At 40.2% G+C, this 21,102-nt stretch overlaps 1 long non-coding RNA gene across 1 annotated transcript in view; it reads right to left on the reverse strand.

Annotated features, from left to right (window-relative positions):
- Nucleotides 1–1,100: 1,100 nt before the first annotated feature.
- Nucleotides 1,101–21,102, reverse strand: part of LOC148125334 (uncharacterized) — a 42,808-nt gene continuing 22,806 nt past the window's right edge. Inside the window, exon 2 of the long non-coding RNA XR_015744349.1 lies at nucleotides 1,101–1,515. This is a non-coding gene — a long non-coding RNA (uncharacterized LOC148125334). The remainder of the gene's footprint in view (nucleotides 1,516–21,102) is intronic.

The following is a 21,102-nucleotide window of genomic DNA, read 5'->3' on the forward strand; positions in this document are numbered from 1 at the left end:
ATTCACAAATGAAAACTGATTTTGAAACACAATTTACTTCAGCAAAGCATAATGAGGCTAGGTTTAACACATATTGTAATGCAGAGTAATTTAGAACAACCCAATGTATACAATAGAGCCAGTTTGACGTAGTGGTTAAGACATCAGGTTGGAAACTGGAGACCGTGAGTTCTAGTCCCAACTTAAGACACAAAGTCACCTGGTTGATTTTGGGACAGTTACTCTTTTTTCAGCCTATGGCAACCAGAAACCATTTCTGAAAAGCCTTGCTAAGAAAACTGCAGAGACTTGTCCAGACAATCTCCAAGAATTAGACATGATTGAAAATCAATCTTTTGAAGAATGTGCTTTTTTTACACTTATCAAAGGCATCTGACAATAGTAATCTTAAAATTAAATATTTCTCTTTGGCATACATAAGGTCCAGAGAGTTATAAAAAAACCTTGTGTTTAAGTATTGTAACTTTCATTATGATTCAGAAGTATTAGTTACAGTACAGAATAGAATTTACTCTTCTATTTCAGTGAATAAGCTTTCCTGAAACAAGGACATTTTTACTATTTTGCAATGTAAGTTTTCTGTAAAACATCTGGCTTTCTTGCCAAGTAATCCTAAATTGAAATGGGTTGTTGTGTAGTAAATTATTTATCACTATCAATTCAAGAGATATGTAGGAGTAAGGCCAGATTTTTGGAATTGTTGGAGACAGGAACAGAATTTTGATCCAACAAATCAATGGACTGGAGATTTATATTTTTGGAATATCCCACACATGCCCCACTTTTGAATCTTTTGAATTGGAGTAAACACTCTCAGAAGATCTATATACATATGGCAATTGATTGAAATACCAAGATGCCACTGTAGCCAGAAAGTCTGCCAGTGGAGCAACACTTCTACTCCATTCTATCCCTCTCAAATTGTCACCAGTGGGAATTACCAATGCCACATCTCTTCAAGTGGGTATGAATCTGCTGTTTGTATATTTCACCAAGAATGTAAGATTCATTCTCATTCTCTGTCTCTCTCTCTCTCTCTCCCTTCCCCTCCCTCCCTCTCTCCCTTTATCAGCAAAAGTATATAAATAAAAAAGAGCCTCTTTGCTTTAGGGTTTTTTTTTAATTCTCAGAAAAAACATCTTTGCTACAGCTGACCAAAAGCCATTCTAATTCAATATTCTGCATTCACAGAGGCTGGTCAGATGCCTCTCAGAAATTCACAGCAGGCCTTGAGCACAACAGTCAAGTATTGGGAAGCAGGCTGTCTTCTTTCATGGTCAGGTTGTCTGAGAGTTTGGAAACTAGAAACATCTCTGGTGTTGATAGCTGATCATCTTCTGTACATAGCAAAGATGAGTTCCATCTTGTTCTTTTCCTCAGATAGCAAAGTGAAGTCTGTGATGCATAAATATCATCAGTTAGCAAACTGTTAAGGATCAATAAAATCTAGGCTAATTGTTTCCCTCTGCCTGCACCTTCAATTCCATTTCTGCCTTGGAGCTTCTTGAATTTTTCCTGCCAGAAAAAAAGAAAGTTTAATATACTGTTGCAGTTTGCCAAAGATGACTGATGATACTTTAAACAACAGCATTCTTTAAAGGGGAAAATCCTGGCCTGCTGATCTTTGCCCTTGTTTACATTGAATCTTTGCCCGGATTTCAGCCATCTGTGGCCAGCAGCCAATGCAGCTGTGCCCAAGCAAACCCCCATTAGGTCAGGCAACACAAGCTGCAGTTGGCACCAGTGGAACTGCACTTCTTTCTCCCTTTTGACTCCAACCAGTTTGTGATTCATGTCAGGGAAACTCTGTGAAATATGAAGTGTTAAGGTCTTTGGATCAAGGGGCATTGTTTTAAAATTAAATGTGATTCGGTAGGAAGTGAGGGAACATCGTTTCTATAGTATACTGAATTTTAAAGACCTTCAGAAATGAGGCCACAACCACTATTTGACGAAAGTGTCATAATAAACAGAAATGTGAAACACACAAAAACCACAAAAACAAAGATGTTCTGAGGAAGATAAACATATAGAGCTTGAAACACCATCATATTTGGGCATTTTATATCTGCTGAGCCATTTTATTTGTTTCATTTCTTGGCAAAACTTTTTTTTTGTTACTTATTTTTATCAGGTTTATTACAACTTTTGGTAAGATTATCAAAAATATAGAATGAAGATATATCCATCTCATCCTGGGCACCCTTTTTTTGAACTATTACCATCTGGCAGATGGTACAGAATAATAAAAACAAGGACAAATAGGCTGAAAAACAGTTTCTATCCCAGGGCAGTAGTAGCTCTTTTGAATTCTGCTGTATAGTGCAGTGTTGGTGTGGTGTCGGGAGTTTCCGGTTCAATGTGTGAAGGGTGAAGGATGTGTGTTTGTGTTTATTTTCATGGTCATGGTCATGATGTGCACTGAAGATGGTGTTTGATATTGTTGTACGAGGTGCAATGACAATAAAGTAAACTAAGCTAAACATTTAATGAATAGTTCTATTACAGTATGCTGACTGGTTAGAGATGCCTCTCTAGCCATTAGCAATCTATTATAAGCAATCATCATACACTTATTTAAATGAATCATATTACTGACTTGATTAAAAGGAAAAAGTTAAAAAATTGCTGCAGGCGGAAACAAAATACCTTTTCTTATACATTTTAACTGTTTCTATTTCCCCCCCAAAAAATTCATCCGTACTATTATTCCAAATTCTGAACTATTTTTGCAGTCTCCTCTATATATATATATGAGACTTACAGCGATCACTCAGTTTACTGCCCACCCAGAAATGTCCCTGACTGTATTTATTTTACAAATGTATTTGATGAACAAACATGTTGAACACAACGCTGATTAACTTAAAGGTTACCAAGCCATTTGAGCACAGAGAGGTGGGCATAACATTCAGTTTTGATATTCACTGCAGTAGGTTATTTTAATGAAGTTGGGTGTTTTTATTTTAACTGAGAATATGCCATCAAGCTGGTATGAATTTGTGGACATTAAATAAATACCTCTTCTCTTCTATGCTGATCTGTCCCTATCTGTCTCTTCTAGTTTTCCAGTGGTGCTAGAACAGGCTATATTATCTGAAGGATGATATGATCCAGCATAGTTTTACATAATTGGATGAGGATGTTTATAAAACAATGCAGAACTCTTGAGAATACAAGACAGATCTGCAGAGCAAAGCCAGAGCCCATCAAAACACGAAATAATTTGAAGGAACTGGATCTGAAATTGCTCAAAGAAGCCTTAGTCAAGGCAACCACAAAGCGGAAGAATTATATTACTATTGCTATTATTACTGCTATTACTGTGCCTAATTTTGGCTCCATTTTCCTCTGTTCTGTGTGATAACTTGCTGTGCAAATAATTGTCAGCTTCCAGAATAACAAGAGGATCCAGCTTGCTTTCTGTGGTTAAAGCTGCTCCTTAGAGAATATGAAGTCTCTGGTGAAAAAAAAAAGGTGACTGGGTACTGAAAATAAGCTGAAATATAAATGTGTACTTCTCCCTTACAACATGCCTAATTACCCATAAATGTCATTAAGTCAAGAAATCTTTTCCACCAAATTAACTTCAACTTGTCTCATCTAATTAGCTGGAGCTGCTGAAAGGTAATAACTTCCTAATTCATGTTTTTAGGAAACACATTTAACGGTTGACTTTTGTTAACTGCTATCCTGAACCAGGTATTGCAGCTGTCAAAACTGAGCATTATCACAGTAATTAGAAACAATACCTCTGCACTGTTTCAGACAAACATAATTTGACAGCTCAATTGCTGGCAAGGAACTTTCTATGGACATTTCCAGTTGATTGGGGCTTTTTAAAAGTTCTGAATAGATTAGAATGCATTGGGCGTGATTATATTTTTTTCTCTTATGGCATTATGGATTTCCATTGGCTGCAGAATGGACCTGTGAAAACCCAGTGCAAAGACATTTTTTTCCATAAAACTCAATATACAGATCTTATAAATATCATGTTAGAGACCAAATCAGCTTTCTTCTTGGTGCCTTCTAGAGATGAACTGGCAGTATGATTCTATTATTCCCAGTTTGAATTGCCTTTTTGAAAATGAGTGCCCAAGATCTGTGAAAGAAACTAGTTGGGGATGGCTGTGCTAAGTTACACTCTTGTCCCTTATTCAAGATTCATCTGTGTTAGAATTACTTTTTAAATAACAGCATAAAAGAGAGGCAGATAGTGTAGCCCCATAGATTAGATTTGGGTTCCTCAAAGCAGCCCTACCCTTTTCCTCTGTACCTGTATTCCAAAGTATTTTAGAAGACAGCATCCAAAGTAGTGCTATTTATAAATCAGGGAACCAGAATGAGATTCCTCGACTAAAATGATTCAGATGGGTGAAAGACGCTGGAGGCAGGATGACCTCTCTGTGCATGTATGAAATTTTTGTCATATCCCTGATATTCTCCATTCAGGATTATTTCTATTTCGGAGCCTGGCTTAAGACATCATTTCCAAAGAAAAATCTGCAAGTAAAGTCAAGATCAATATCCCCCACCCCTATCCCCCGCTGACCCTTATCTTCCTTCTCATCCTATCCTCTCTCATTCTATGTAGTTGGACAATACTTCAAACTTTTTATGAACTGCAGAGAAATCAGTCAAATGATAAAAGAAAAGAAGCAGATGAATTTTACATTGTTAGATTTCAAAATAAAACTAAAATAATCAGAATACACATTAATTGAAATAGAGAATATTATGGATAATATATGTTTACACAATAGAAAACTAAAATTTAGAACATAATCCTACATAATTCATGACAGAGCAATGTTTTTGGGCCAATTAACATGCCAGATAAGAGTAAGAAAAGTTTGATTTTCAATTTTTTCATCAGGCTGAATCAAGGGGTGGATAGATGAGTTGGCATTTAAAATCATATATGTGTGTGTGTATTTAACACACACGGAATAGGTAACAATGAAAAAAATGCAATAAAATTCAGTACAAGAAACACATAAATGAGTGTCCCAGGAATGATTAAGGCCAAAAACACATTCAAACACAATGGGTTTATTTGCTGAAGACAAGCAAACAGTCTTTATTATTACCAAAACCACAATTTATTTGACTTCTAGCCCAAATGGAAGTTGAAAGGATATTTTCATTGTACTGCTAATACCTGTTGACCACTTTCTCTCCTTTTCAACTTCCGTCCTCTGTTGCTGTCAGAGACACATGGTTTTTGCTCATCAGGGCTGGCCCAGCCTCATTAGGAAGGGATTTTGTGCATGTTAGTTAATTGAGTCTCATCCTCACCACCTGCCACTCGCAAGTCTCATCTGCACACTAACTGCCTCTAATTGTCATCATACGGCTGGCTCATGGCAACAACTTGAGAACAGATCCCTAGCAGTACGTGTACCGTAGGGCTCTGCAATCTTCCAGGGACCAACAGTGTGGTAAGGAACAGTAACTGTAACAATTTGTCAAGGGACCAGATGTTTTGAGTGGAAACTCAGGCACCTGTGCACATACATCAGGCGCAAAGGCTTCAATGTTTAATGTCACACCAGATCTTAATGGAGAAGTTTAGTGTTATTAAAGCTTGCCAAAACTAAGTGAACAGATGGGTGCAGACTCTGTGCCCTTTTCCTGATAACGTGGATCTAAAGAGAAGACCAACTACAATGATTTCTATATAAATGAACTTCTACCATTCATGAAACTGCAGGAGTTCCAAAATTCTGGGGGGCCTCATCACCCACCAATAAAGCTATCCAGAAATGTGCTTCTGAAGAACACTCTGGAAAGAAAATACATTGCTGGAAAAAAAGGCTATGTGAATTAAGGCCAGAGCTACATTCACCTCTACTGCCTCTGTTGTGAAGTTTTGAGTTTTTTAATGACGCATAAAACATGGCAACTTTTAAGATGTGTGGACTTCAACTCCCAAAATTCTCTACCCATCATGCTGTTATTTTTCATATCTGGAGAGAAATGACTGCTCTAGACTTTTTTTGGAATAAACAGCCTTTGTTCATAGTTTATCATTCATCTTCTCTTTCTGTTTCACACAATAACTATTCAAAACTTTCTTTCTAGCAATATCCCACTTTTTTTCTTAGCTTTATACAAACAATGTCCCCAGCTAGCATGATGAGAGTGGTTGCCCATTATGTCTGGAGGGTGTTGGGTGGGAGAACATTAGCTCAAGGGATTTTCTTTCATTGTCTTGAAACTCAAATCCTTCCAATCTCTAAGGATTAGTCATACATTATTCTTCTTCTCTCTCTCTATTCCTACGGGCTTCATTCTCATTAGGTTACTTCATCAGTTGCACATAATTGGGAAAATACTCTAATATAATGGGAGAGGGGAAGGACAAAATAAATTCTAAAAAAAATATAGATTTCACTACATGCACAATTAAAAAGATGATATTTGGGAAAGGGGCAAAAGCTCAGTGCAAAAGCTTCAAAATTGTATGCCTGTGTATGTAAATAAAATGTTTTCATATTTGACTGTTCTATTTTTGCTTTATTTATTTAATTTATATAGCTAACTATCTCACATAAACGACTTCGGATGACTTACAGGATTAAAACATACAAGCCCACCAAATACAACTCCCGGTGCCCAAGGATAAACAATGACCCCACTTTCACCATTAACAAATGCCTTGGAGAATCAGCCTTGTCTTCAATGTTTTGCAAAAGGCTAACAGGGTTGGGGTCATCCCAGTCATCAGGAGGATGCTTTTCCACAGGGCAAATGCTGCCACTAAGAGACATGACTATGGGATTGGGACCAACAAGATGATTTGTTTGAGAGAAGGAACCCATAGCACACCCTTTTCTTCTAGATCTGGTGGGGTGAGCAGAAACAATAGGAAAAAGGTGGCTGTGCAACTAGCTTGGCCCTATGCCATGGAAGGTTTTTAGCACGGCTGTCAAACTCCTGGCCCATGGGCTAGATGCATCACATGCTGGCCACAACCATGCCCGGTTTAGCAAAGGGGGGGAAAGTCCCGATATGTCATCCTGTGCGGCCGTGACAATCTGAATTTGATACCCTTGTTTTATAGCATCTTGAATTGCATCTCAAAACCTATAAAGAGACAGTGTGGCTTGCAGAATAGCAATATTGTATATGCATAATACAAAATGCCAAACCTGTCTGCACCACTACATTCTGGACCAATGCCACCTTCAAATGCTCTTCAAGGCCAGTTCCACGTACAGCACATTAGAGTAAACCAAAGGGAGGTGCAGAAGACATAAGCCTCCACCCTTAGCCATGGCTACCCCAGCTCTTTGAACAGGAAATGAGAGACCAAATGCACACCAACTGTGAAATGCATCCCCATATAGAGTTAAAGATGGAGCCAGGGGATGTTAAAATCCACAGCAATTGCAACTTGCCAGGTTTGAGCTGAAGCCTGTTCTCCCCAATCCAGACCCTCCAAGCCTTTGGGAAAGGACTTTGGACCAGTCACTCTCTCTCAGCCCTAAGAAGCAGGCAATGGCAAATAACTTCTGAAACTGTTACTAAAAAAACTGCAGAGATTAGTCCAAGCAGTTGCCAAGAGTCAAGACGAACTCAAAGGAACATTACAGATAAACAAAAATTAATTACTTGTAATTACATTGGAAGATACCGTAGAAGTTTTTAAACTTCATTGAAGGCCATTTTTATCAACTGCAGTCTTTATTTTTAATCTTTATTTTTTAATTCAACCGCTTACCCAACAAGGCTTTAAAACTTGTTTTTATAGATCCAGCTCTGAAGAAGCAGCTGCAGGTTTTCATATATAATAGTTCAAAATTGTCTGTAACTGATCCGTTGGCAAACAAAATATTTGAAAAGAAAATGATCTATAGAAAATATACTCTTTAGGTTTAAGAAAGTTCCTTTATTCTTTGCAGTTATTTTCCTTGATCTCTTTCTTAGAACATTCTTTTATTTTCCTTGAGTAGATGTGCATGTTTGCCCTGTTGCTTAAAGATTACCATGATAAAGAAAATTAAACTTCATTATCACAAACTATAAAGTCATAGAACTCACAGTGTTGCACCATTATGTACATAATCCATATTGTACCCAATGCAAGCACAAAAAAAATCAAATTTAAGTTAATCCTGTTCATCTGCAAAAAGAAAAAAAATAGTGAAGTTTGGATTTTAGCCAAGCATAAATAGAATGTAAAACATTAGCACTTTGCTGTCCAGGCCTTGAAACATGAATAAGTTTCAAGTATAATTATGCAAAGTTTACTTTATTTACTAAGCAATATTATAAAGCAAATTAACAGAGAAACATATCTATATTATATTTCTGTTCAAAATTATGATATTCATAGATGAAAACTAGGTTTTCTGTGATACATTTATCCCATTTCAAAACTTATTTTACAAAAGCATTGGAAAATCTGAAATAGGATAAAGTTAATTATTTTAAGTTTAAGTACAGTTCTTAAATGTTTATTTCCCCTTGGTTTTAATGAACAATACTTTTAACTAGCTGAAAAGTCTTCTTCTACATGAAATCCTACTGAACGGCTTTATCTTACCGTTTTCTTTCAGGTCACTGTAATTTCCTAACAGTAATGATGTTCAAGACTCAGTTTTTATTCAACTCTAAAATAGATGAAATGAAGTAATTCTATTGTAAAAAAATAAAACAACTGTGCATCGAGTAATAAGTTCACCGTGCTCTTTTATATCCCTTATCCTGAGGACTTGAAGCTTGGGGTTTGCTATTGCAAAGATATGACAGCTTTTTAAAAGAAAGCCATGAGAATGGCAGTTTGACAGTGTCCTGTCACAGTTAAAATGGGTCCTTCATGTGACCTGGGTTTGGACGCTGATGCTCTCTATCCTTTAACAGCTGAAGCTACATCTGCCACATTTTGTGGTCCCGCCACTTCATGCTGTGCAGCCAGCTGCTTCTGTTTATGCTAGACTCCTTGCAGCCTTCTGGCTGGGCTATAACATACTACAGTTGATATTCCATCACTGGCCATCTTTATTTTCCCAACCCCATAGAGAAAATACTATTGGGATAGCTTGAGTATGGTACGCAGAATCAGGTTATCCCTGCAACTGACTTCTCTGTCAAACTGGAAATTTGGATTTCAAAAATGTAAAGAAGAAAAAAGTTACTTTAGATTCGTAACTGTTTATTTAAGATAGAAACCAACTTCTCTGAACCCCTCCCCCGTATAGCTTATATCTTATTTCCTATATTAGATAGCATCCTTCTACAATGAAAGCCTATTTATCTACGAATGTTTTTATTGTTTTAAGAGAAAAAAAGGGTGAAGAGGAGCTAAGATATTTAAACCCGTGTTCTGCTTACTAATGCCCTTCAAAGTTGTTAAATTTAAATGTATTTATCCCAAACCCACATAATCCTGCTGGATCAAGATAATGGAAGTTGTTGACAAATATATACCATCTGAAAGGCACTAGATTGTCTGATTTAAACCTTATTGAAAAAACAAATATTCCTTTAATAAAATTTGCTTTGTCTTAATGATATGTTTCTTATAGCAAGAAAACTAACATAAAATACAAGTAAAGAACAGGCTTATAGGCATATTTCTTCAACACTCCTTTACAAATTATAGTGTTCTTATACATAATGACTATTGGCTGTGTGTATGTGAGCACACATAAAAATACTGAAGAAGAAAACAATTATAACATTGGGTATAATCCACCAGGATAGTTTCCTGGACAGGCCCCATTAAATTTAATTAATTTCAGTGGGGCTTGTGAAGGAAAAACTTCTGGTGGATTATGCTCATTGCAACTTTTTATTGGGGCTAGACTGTTTTAGCCATTAAATACACTTTTATTTTGAAGTTTTATAAATCTCAACATTATCTATCATGCTATCTTCGAATGGAAAGCATTTGTTAGTACTTTTAAAAATGAAAATGGCTGTTTGGCAGCTTGATCAAAGTTTGATTTTTCACTAATTCTCTGAATGACCAAACTGACAAATTGCCAGGTGTTGATGATACATTTATGAGGGAATGTGGTGGGATGATAGTAAATATTCTTTGTTCCAAACAGCATGGTTCTTTAATCTGGATATTTTTTTTCTAGAAATATTACTAAGAAATATAAAGAGAATATTCACATCAATACCTAGCAACAAAACAGGTTGGAAGTTTTTCTTAACTACTTTAGGGATATTTTTCAGAGTCTTTCAGAATATATTTAAAATAAAAGATACATTTTTTAAAATAAAAAGACCCATGTACTTTTAAAGGCCAATGAGGATGCATACTAAGGGAAAGAATCAGTGGTGGAATTCAATTTTTTTAACTTCCGGTTCTGTGGGCGTGGCTTATTTGGTGGGCGTGGCTTGGTGGTCATGTGACTGAGTGGGTGTGGCCAACTTAATGTCACTCACATGGCAGGCTGCCTCACTTGGCCCCTCCCTTCCCAGCCATTCCTTGTCACACCCAGCCTCAACTTATCTATAGTTCTATAAAAAATGTTGTTCACCATTTTTTGACTTTATTATCTACATACTATAGACCACTGACAGGAGAAAATGGCTCACATGCTTTGCCCAAGAGTGTGATAGGCAACAGGCTTTTAAGGGGCTGCCAGAAACAAAGGAGGGCAATGTATATTCCAAAGCACCAGAAGACAAACAAGAAGCAATGAATGGAAACTGAACAAAGAGAGAAGCAACCTAAAACTAAGGAGAAACTTTCTGACAGTGAGAACAATTAACCAGTGGACCTGCTTGTCCCCAGAAGTTCTGGGTAATCAATCACTGGAAATTTTTAAAGGACTGGACAGCCATTTCTCTGAAGTGGTATAGGGTTCCCCCAAAAGTCCCTTCTAAGTGTTATTCTGACATCTTTCCAAGGACCTCTACTCAGAGTTTGGCATCCTCAGTTTTTCTGCTTGAGCAGCGGCTTGGACTAGAAGACCTCCAAACTCCCTTTCAACTCCGTTAAACATACATGTATTTATGCTCTGGACTATAGACACTGAATGCATGTAAACCCTGAAAAATATGTGGTAGCCCTGGGCAAAAGAAAGGCAGTAGAATCACTCTAGGTGTAAGGACAGTGTAAAATATTAACACATGATAAATAATGGAACAATTAAAAATAATAGCACAGAGTTCTCTCTTTCTCTCTCTCTCCCTCTCCCTTCCTTCCTATTGCTTTTTCTTTCTTTCTTTCTTTGTCTCTTTCTGTCTTTCTCTCTCTCCCTTCCTCTCTTTCTCTTTCTCTCACACACACACAACTCTCTCTTTCCCTATTTCTTTTTCTTTCTTCCTCTTTCTTTCTTTCTTCCTCTTTCTTTCTCTCCCTTCCTCTTCCTTTTCTTTCTTTCTTTCTTTCTTTCTTTCTTTCTTTCTTTCTTTCTTTCTTTCTTTCTTTCTTTCTTCTCTCTCTCGCTCTCTCTCACACACACACACAAACCTGCCAGCCTTCATTCTCTCTCACTCCAGGCACCTTAAGGGGAAGTGAATCCAGCATTGTAGAAGTTCTGCAGGTTAACAGACTTGCATTTGCAGCTCCTGCAAACTTCCCCATGGCTGGATTCCCCCCCGCCCCCCATGTTCTTTCCCTCTCACTCCAGGCAATTTACTCACAAGGGGAAGCAATACTTCTAGTGTCCATGAAGAATCCAGCCTTGGAACAGTTTTGCAGGTTAACGGACTACTGGCCACAGTCATGTGTTTTCAAGTGGCTGCTTGAAAATGCATGGCTAGGGCGGGGGAGCAGTCCTCCTTTAAACTGGGGCAAATGAGCATTGGGTGGGCGGGACAAGCGAGTGAGTGGAAACCAGGTGACTGGATTGGGGTGTGGCCAGCTAGATGTTGCTACCAGTTCAGCAACCCATGCCGAATTCTTGCTACCTGTTCACCCGAGTAGGTGCAAACTGGCTGAATACCACCTCTGGTAAGAATCCAACTTAGTATTTCCCACATATGTTGGACTACAACTTTCATAGTTTATGGCTGGCCAAGCCAATTATATCTAGATCATTTACTGATTTATAAATAGATAAGAATATATCCCAAATGAGGGGTCTATGATGCATAGACGGCCATCACAGAATTGTAAGTAATGCCAGGTTGGCAGTGAATTTCAACAATATGCTGCTGATACATATCATCAAACTGCAGTTTTAAGAAACATATGAGCTATTCCCATGAGCAACAAAGAAGTCTTGTTTTTATACCATGCTAAACTAAGTCTGAGATAGGGTTAATGAGTAGTGGGAATATCAAAAGGGGATCAATTGACCCAGTCCAATATTTTTTGAGCTTAGCATGAATAGCCCCAATTTGAACAAAACAGACCTAGTCATGCATAAAATTCAACAGTAGTAGAAATACATACGCCTGTCAATTGACCCATTTTGCATACATAGTCCTTCAAAAAAAAAAAAGAGCTGGAGAGAAGGAAGAACTTCTCCATATTGCAACCATATCCATCTGCCTTGCTTGATGAGAGTCTGGTCACTATCTCAAAACAGTTTTCAGCATTCCTGGAAAACATTCTTGTCACAACTGGTGAAATAATTAATCATAGATTGCTAAATTAACATGCATTTATATGGTGAACTTGGAAGATTTAAATAGGCTCTAACTGCCTTTGGAGTTGTTTTTGGACTTATTTTGCATGGAGATAAACAAATATGATTTGAAGGCATGAACAGAAGCTGGCAGGAATCTGGTATCATACATACTATTTTGTACCAATTTATTGGCTATATATTCTTCTGCATATCAAAAATTTGCTCAGATGGAGCAGAATGTGGATAAAGTGATCAAAATATATCTAGGAACAGATGGTGCTTGCTAGGCAACTGGTGTTAATTAACTTTAAAAAAACAACCTGAAGGCCTTAAATGGAGGAATGCTATCGGGATCTTATCTCAGGGGAAATGGCTTCAAGCTGAACTGTTAGATATTCAGCCACTTAGATCTCCATGCCTGTGGGGTGAGGGGTGGGGGTGGGGGTGTGCATGAATATGTATCAGCACCTAGAGTAGCTGACCTTGACTGATCGTGAAAGGTAGCCTTTGTACGGGAGGATACCGAGGGCTGTAGGCTAGATTGGGAAGTAAAACAAAATTCCTAGAAGGCAATAGTAAAACCTTTCTGTATTGTTATCAAAATAAATTACCTGGGCAAATCATTCTGACTGAAGAAAAATGACCTAATCATGCTTGAAATTGACTGGTCATTATAAATGAAAAGTGATAGCAAGTTCATATCAAAATTTGTTCGGGGCATAAATAGTTCTAGATGTTCAGATGAGAATACCAAGCTTTAACATAGATGAAGAAGGAGGGAACAGAGTTTATCACAGCATGTGTTTATTGTAACGCTGCGTCAGGCTTACAATTTAACTATGCTAGAGAACAGACTACAATATATAAACCCATTCAATGCCCTATCAAACACATTTATATTTTTAGATAATTTTGATACAATTATCACTATTTCTGAGTCATACATAAAGCACGGAAGCCTTCAAATCCTATGGGAAAACTCAGATAAGATGCCTACAGATTATGATGGGAGCAAGAAGTCAATCATTGCAGGACCATGGACAGTTCCAAATAAGCAATACCGGTGTATTCTAATACAGAACTACACTCAAGCATTCCGCTCCCTGCCTCCACACCTTTCTATCCTGGAATAGATGGGATTTTGATTTGAACCAAGTGCACCTCCTCTTCTCATCTAATCCCTTCCAGGTGTTGAAATAATAAGCGGGAGTAGAAATTCTTCAGAAGGAATAGATTCACTTAGTGTCCCAAATTTTCAGTTCAGAGTTCAAACAACCTCCACATTCCACCCCCCAACAGGTTCATATACTGTATAACCCTGACATGTCCAGTAGCAGGATAGTCATGCTTAATTCAATATTTTCACATGAAGCTTTAGTTTACACTCAGCATCACTGCCGGTCCACCAGATAAATTCAAATTTATCTGCTTTAGACTTAAAATTCAGGAGCTTCTCATTGTGGCATCTCTCATAAAATTGCTTGGACTGGTTTTATATTGAATGTCCAGTTTCAATTAGTACTCCAGGAATTCTTCAAAACTGAGAATCTGCCAGAAATTTTCACCTCATGGAGTTTCAGGTAGATGGGATTCCTCAGATATATTCTCCAGTGAGATGACTTTCAGATAGTACTATAAAGTAAAAACTATCCTGGATTTCTCAAACAGACTTTACCAATATGATGCTAACTGGGGGGATTGAATATCAGCTCTCATCATCGATAACCACTGACCATGAAACCCAACACAGCTGGATGGCTAAAGAAGGCTTTGGTAAAGGGATTACAACCAGAGCCCAGAGATGTAGTTGTGTGACCCTTGTTCCCCCATAAATCCTTGCTCAGGAACCAAAGCTGCAGTGGATGTATTGTTTGAAGGTAGAAAGAACATTCTCTTGCAACCCAAGGCTTCCCTTTTGCCTACTTCATTCTACAGGGCTAAAGCATGTAGAAGCGTTCCCAGCTTCAGTGTCTCCATCAATGTTCTAAGAAAAAAAATGTTCAGGCTCTCCTGTTTTCCTCCCAAGCCCTTTAGTTTCAGCTGATTAGCTCTTGCTTCTGCATGGACAGATATAACTCAAGTATCATGGCTGAGCAAACTAATCCCTTGGGTGACTTGCACATCACCCTATCTCTTTGGGCCTGTCACCATTTTTCTTTTTTTTTCTTTTCTCAGTCTTTGATAGGAAAATACTGCAGAAATTTCAGTGGAGAGGAGAGGGTCTGCAGGCAACTGAAGAACCCTTGTTTGCACCTGGAGATGATACTGTCTGAAATAGATTCCAAAAAGATTGGACAAAACAAACTGAATTCATTTTGCAGGATTTTGTCTAGAGTGAACATAGCAAACTCAGCAGAGCAGGCCAGTTATCTTCTAGCTCCATGTCAGATAGTTGAAATGATCGAGGGAACAACAAAAACAGCAACAATTTTGCATTACAGCATTGTATGAAACATGAAATACTTTTTGTGATAAAAGGGGGTACATCTATCTCACTGATGCTTTAGTTGCTTATATACCTATTTCATCCTGTAACCACAGTCTAAGATCACCATAAACTGTTTATTTATTCCTTAATTTTTCAAAGGATCAAAGCATCACAAATATTTTTTCAAACAATATTACAACATAGTGATATTAAATGTAATTTTATATATAGAATCAGAGGTGATATTCAGCAGATTCTGACCAGTTCTGCAGAACTGGTAGCGGAAATTTTGAGTAGTTCGGAGAACCGGCAAATACCACATCTGACTGGAGATTTTAAAGTTTCCTTCCCCTGCCACACCCACCAAGCCACGCCCACCAAGCCACGCCCACAGAACTGGTAGTAAAAAAAAATTGAATCCCATCACTGTATAGAATCCTCCCCCTCCAAGAGATTTATAGTTCTATTTGGGGGGGTGGACTGGCTAGACTTGATGGAATTTGAAGTCTAATATAACTGGCAGGTACAAGAGAAAGGCACAATTAACATAATGCTTGATGACTCTGCCTGCTATAGTCCTTCGGAGGATGGCTATTAAATACTTTCGAATAATGACTGTCTCTGCTTTTTAAGATTGCATGGTGGATCAGTTAGGGCAATTCACTTCCACAATTATCTCAGCTTCTTCTAGTTAAATACTTTATTTAACCAATGTAAATCTAATGTCAACACTTTGTAATTTGAGTTATGAAGAATCAGCATCTAATTGTGTAGTACTCCCCTGTGGTTCTCTGCTTGCTGTAACTTTACAGATGTTTCCAAATTGCTTCATGGATTATATAAAGAAAAGACAATAATTAAGAATTGTCTTGTTTAAGGTCCACACGAACAATTAGTCCTGGCCAGTTTATTGCCTTTAATCAAGCAGAGATTTTATATACATCTGCTTCCTTAGCACCCTCCTTCGAAGAGAAACAACAGGATTCTTGTTTGCTATTTCTTTTCAGAATTAAGAAACACTTGATTCTTTTGTTCATGAAGCAATAATTTTATAGTTGGAGAGCTGGTAGTTAACTCTGCCATTTCTCTGCAGCCATGATGGGCATGTATTGCCTGAGAAGATGGGCAGGCCAGTATATGTCCATTACTCTACAACAAATGAACATAATGCTTGCATAGGGTATGAACGATATGACCTAGACAACTTCAGTTGTCCTTTCACTAAGATAATTGGTACATTCATTTAGTATCTGAGAGTAACACAAGGTTCACTCCATTTTATAGACAATAACAACTAATTATCATCTTGATAGCCATTTCAGTGGATAATAGAAAGCTACAAAGAATAAAAGTAAATGCTAAAATTGAGAAAAACTTGGGTTTATTAGATATAAATATTTTAATTAGTTATATAGAGATATAGATAATCATACATTGGATTCTGGGTCCAATTCAAAATGTTGGTTATCATCTTTAAAGCCCTTTATGGCATGGGTCCAGGCTATTTGAGGTATTGTGTCACCCCAATGGGATTGGCCCATCTCACTTGCTCCAACAGAGGAGTGTGCTCCAGATCCTATTAGCCAAGGTATTTTGGTTGGCAGGAGCCATGAGAAAAGCCTTGGTTTTCTGCTATGGTTCCCTGCACCCTTCGGAACATCTTGCCCCTTGAGATGAGATCTGCCCACACTCTCTTGGCCTTCCAAAAGGGCCTAAAAATCTGGTTCTCCCAACTGGCTTGGGGCTCCAAATAGCGCATTCTACTCTACAGGTGGTTAATAGATTAGAAGATCCCACCTCCCCCCCATTTATGTATTTGTCTCTTTTTATCCAATCTCTGTGTGTGTGTGTGTGTGTGTGTTAATTTTAATTTTAATATTTTAATTCTTAATGCTGGACATATTTAATGTTTTCATTATTTTATATTGTGCTTTTATGGGATTGTAAGCCACCCAGAGTCACTTGACTTGGATGGCATATAAATTTAATAAATAAAATATAGGACAATATTAACAAAGTGAAAGCAAAAAAAGAGGAATTAAAATTGATTTTTTTCCTTTTTTAATCTTGCACAACAGTGATGCCATTTAAAGTGTAAGATAATTGGGCACATTCTAGATCTGATTTCCCTGTTCTAGTTTCTTCTTATAATTTTCCTGTGGCTTATGAGAGTTAAAGACCAACACAACTGAAGGGCTCCAGGATGAACAAGGCTCTTTCTGAGGGTCAGTTTAAATGAGAACATCTAAAATATATATGCAGAAGTTTAGCAAAATTCCACACTTCTCAAGCCAAAACAAATTGTTGTCTTGAAAGGTGTCTAATTCTTCAGTGAGCAAGACACTTGCAGTTGAGAAAGTGGTGTGAACACTAGGATTACTTTGCTGGATAATACATATAACTCTTCTACCGCTGAAATATTCTTCTCACACACGTGTATTTCTTCTGTGTCTTGTTGTTTAGATTTCCTTTATGCTACCTTTCCATTTGTTATGGGGCATAGAGGACCTTTCAGATATGAAACCCTTTGCACAACCAGCTAAAAAAATACTGTTACAGCAAGACTGAACCATGGACTTTATGGAATTTTCTAAATTCTGTATCTTTATTGAACAACTTACCAGCTTCTATTTCTGTGTGGACAAGAAGGAAACAATGCTTACAACTGTCTGTCTTTTATGCTGTTCTGCTGAGTGATATGGAAATACTATCTGTGTCATTCAGAGTGGTTTTCATTGATATTTTGCTTGCTGTGATATTGTACAATTTTTAATTTGGGTACTCTTATTCCATAAATATACATGTCTTAAATATGCATATTATTCCAAGTGACCTAAACGTATGCAGAAAGTACATTCTTTTTTCCTGGTCTCTCTAATATTAGAAAAGGGGCGTTGGTTCTTACCTGATACGCTTCTTTTCGTAGAGCTGCGTAGAGTGTCCAGGTTGGGAGGTGCTCCAGTCTCGGCTCTCACAGGCTGAGCTTGAAATTGAGGAATGCCTCTCACCATCACGTGGTCCTCTAGGCGCTCCCCAGTTTTGCGAAGACGAGAAGGAAGACCCTGTTCTCATCCTAACTAAAGGGTATTAATTTGCTTGGTCGAACAGTGAGGTTCCCCACCAGACGGACTAATGGGTGGGGCTGGACATTCTACGCAGCTCTACGAAAAGAAGCATATCAGGTAAGAACCAACGCCCCTTTTCCATAGAGCTGCTGCGAGTGTCCAGGTTGGGACATACCAAAGCTTGGCGAGTCCTGCGGGCGGGCTCCCGTCTGGGGTGGAACCTCCCCTGGAACCTCAAGGACCCGCTGAAGGACTCGCCTGTCAAAAGAAGACTCGGCGGATGCAATACATCAATCTTATAATGCTTGATGAAGGGAGATGGGGATGCCCAGGTGGCAGCCCTACAGATCTCAATTATAGAGGCTTATGTGGCCCTTGCGGCCGAAGTAGCCACACTTCTAGTGGAGTGGGCCTTGGCGATGGAGGCCCTAATTCGGCGGCCCACGGTTGTGGGCGTCACCTTGTGACCGAGAAAAACAGGTTAGAAAGACACAAGTAAGGCCTCTGACTAGCGAAAAAATGCTGGGTGCGTTTGAAATACACTCTCAAGGCGCGCCACACATCAAGGGAATGTCACTGTCTCTCCCTCTCTCGAGAGGAATTGGGCCAGAGGTTAGGGAGTATGAGCTCCTGAGCTCTGTGAAAAGCTGAATTTGTTTTAGGGAGGAAGGTGGGTTCGGGGCAGAGGACGACTCTATCAGAGTGAAAAAACACAAAGGTCCTGCCTAAAGGAAAAAGGCTGCCATCTCCGAGATCCAACGAGCGGATGTGATGGCCACAAGAAAAACGGTCTAGAGGAACTGTAAGGGAGCCTCCCTAGTGGGTTCGAAGGGGGGCTTGGTAAGGGCGACTAGGACCTTGTTGAGGTCCCAGGTCGGAAAACGGTGTGTGATCGGGAGGCGGAGATTGGAAGCTCCCTTGAGGAAAGCCCAGATAAGGGGGTGATGAGAAATGGGACCCCCAAAGTCCGAAGAGACGACCGCTGCGAGGGCAGCGGTCTGACGCCTTAGGGCGCTGGTAGGCAGTCCCTTGTTAAGGCCCTCCTGAAGGATTCCAGGATCTGAGCGATGGAGAGAAAAAGGGTTAATTTGGAACTTGAGGGCCCAGGCACGGAAGGCGACCCACGTAGCGTTGTATATACGGGTGTCTATAACCTGGCTGGAATGGTCTGCGCTTTTTAGAGGTTCTGCTCGACCCCCAGATGGCTGGTTGGGGCCAAGGGGGAGTTTGGATGTAGTGGAGGGTCCCGGGACAGGGGGCTCCTGTTTGGGGGGGTTCTCCAAGGAGGAACCACCAAAAGATTGCGGGAGATCGCGAACCAAGGGCGACTGGCCCTGAGGATGATAGAGGGGGGAGAGAGGCATAAGGGAGCCCCTGGGGTCCAAGGGCAACAGAAGGCATTGGATTCCCCGCCCCTTGGAGGGGTATCTGGGGAAGAATCTCGGTGGTTGGGCGTTAAGAGAGGGTGCGCAGGGACCCACCGTGGGGATCTCGAAGATTGAGACTGCCTCCTTAAGAAGGGAGGGGTGGAGGGGCCCTTCTGCTTGGGCCAGAGTGACCCCACAGAACCAAGCTGCTTAGGTGTGCAATGATCCCGATATGTGTCCTATCCTGATGGAGGCCAGAGTCGGTTCCGCCCAACGGCAAAGGCGTTCAGCTTTCCTCGTGAGCCTTGCTGACTGAGTGCCCTCTTGTCTGGAGATATGTATCTTGTGGTGGTGTTGTTTGTGAAGACCAGAACGAGAGGTCCGCATACCTGGGGTAGAAGGCTGCGAAAGACCAGGTGCATAGCGAGGGTCTCCAGCTAATCTATGGAGCAGGGTAGATCTGTTGCCAACCATTTGCCCTGGGGCAAGATGAGGAGGGCGAGAGCGCCCCAGCCGGGTAGCCTCGCGTCCGTGATGATGGATAGCCTGTCGGGTACCCTGAGGTAGAGACCCTGGTTGATGGCCGGCCTGGTCCATCAAGGTAGGGACGTGAGGACTCTGAGGGGAACTCCGACCCGAAGTCGCGAGTTGTTCCATTCTGAGCGTTGGTACGACGGCAGAAATCATTGTAGAGACCTGGTATGGAAAAAGAAAAAGGCCCAAGGGATAATGCAGATATATGAAATAAGTTTCCCCAACAGTGAAAGCAAGTCTGAAAAGGAAAATTGTTTTTGTCCACCTGACCTGTAAGAGTGGTGGATAGTGAGCCACCTGTCCGAAGACAGAGAAAACCGGTTCCCGTGCCGTGAGATCACTGCCCACAAGGGAAGAGTTCAAATGGAGGGGAAAAGGTGACTTTCGTCCACTGAGCATGAGCTCATGGTTTTGCAGGGTGTTAAGTGTCAGAGTAGTGACTGGCTGGGCGAGGGCCCTGAAATAGGAGAGGTTGAGGATGTCGTACAGGCAACCGTGAAGCCGAACAGGGAAGGGTCACAAGTGGGCGGACAAGGCCGCCCAGGCCTGGTTAACACCCTGGGAACGAAGGAAAGACTAAGGGAAGCGAAACATGAAGAAGGGGCAAGGTGCATTATCGGGAGCAGCGGAGCGGCCTGCTTCCGGATCCCGAGAGGGCTGCTTGGATGAAGTACCTCTTCCGGACCTGTCGGAGTCCGACCGTTCGAGAGGTCTGTAGGAAGAGGATTGGTAGTACCTGGGGGAAGGAGGAGAAACGAGAAGAACCTTGGCGAAAAGAGGGAGAGGCGCCTCTGGGGTCAGTCCTCCGAGAAAGAGAGGGGAGGTACTTGCGTTTGTTACGGGTCTCGGCCAGGAATGGATCGAGCCGGTCCAAAAGTTTCCCCAGCAATGGGGGCTGAGGCTAGCTTAGCCTTGTTTTTGGCGTCCGCTTGCCAGTGGCGGAGCCAGAGCAGGTGGCGGCGGTAACCTGGGGCGAAATGGCCCTGGTAGAAAATTTTGCAGCCTGGAAGGTGGCGTCCGCCGAAAACTCGGCCGCGGCCGTGAGCTTAGCGATGTCCTGCTGCGCTCTGAGGTTGGTGGCGGGAACATGCTGTTTGAGCTGTTGAAGCCACTTGATAGAGGACCTAATGAAAAAGGACGCGGCAGTGGAAGCTCTGACTGCC

This window comes from Pseudonaja textilis, chromosome 7, assembly GCF_049901715.1.
Source record: "Pseudonaja textilis isolate UNSWEBS1 chromosome 7, rPseTex1.2, whole genome shotgun sequence".
NCBI classification, from domain to species: domain Eukaryota; kingdom Metazoa; phylum Chordata; class Lepidosauria; order Squamata; family Elapidae; genus Pseudonaja; species Pseudonaja textilis.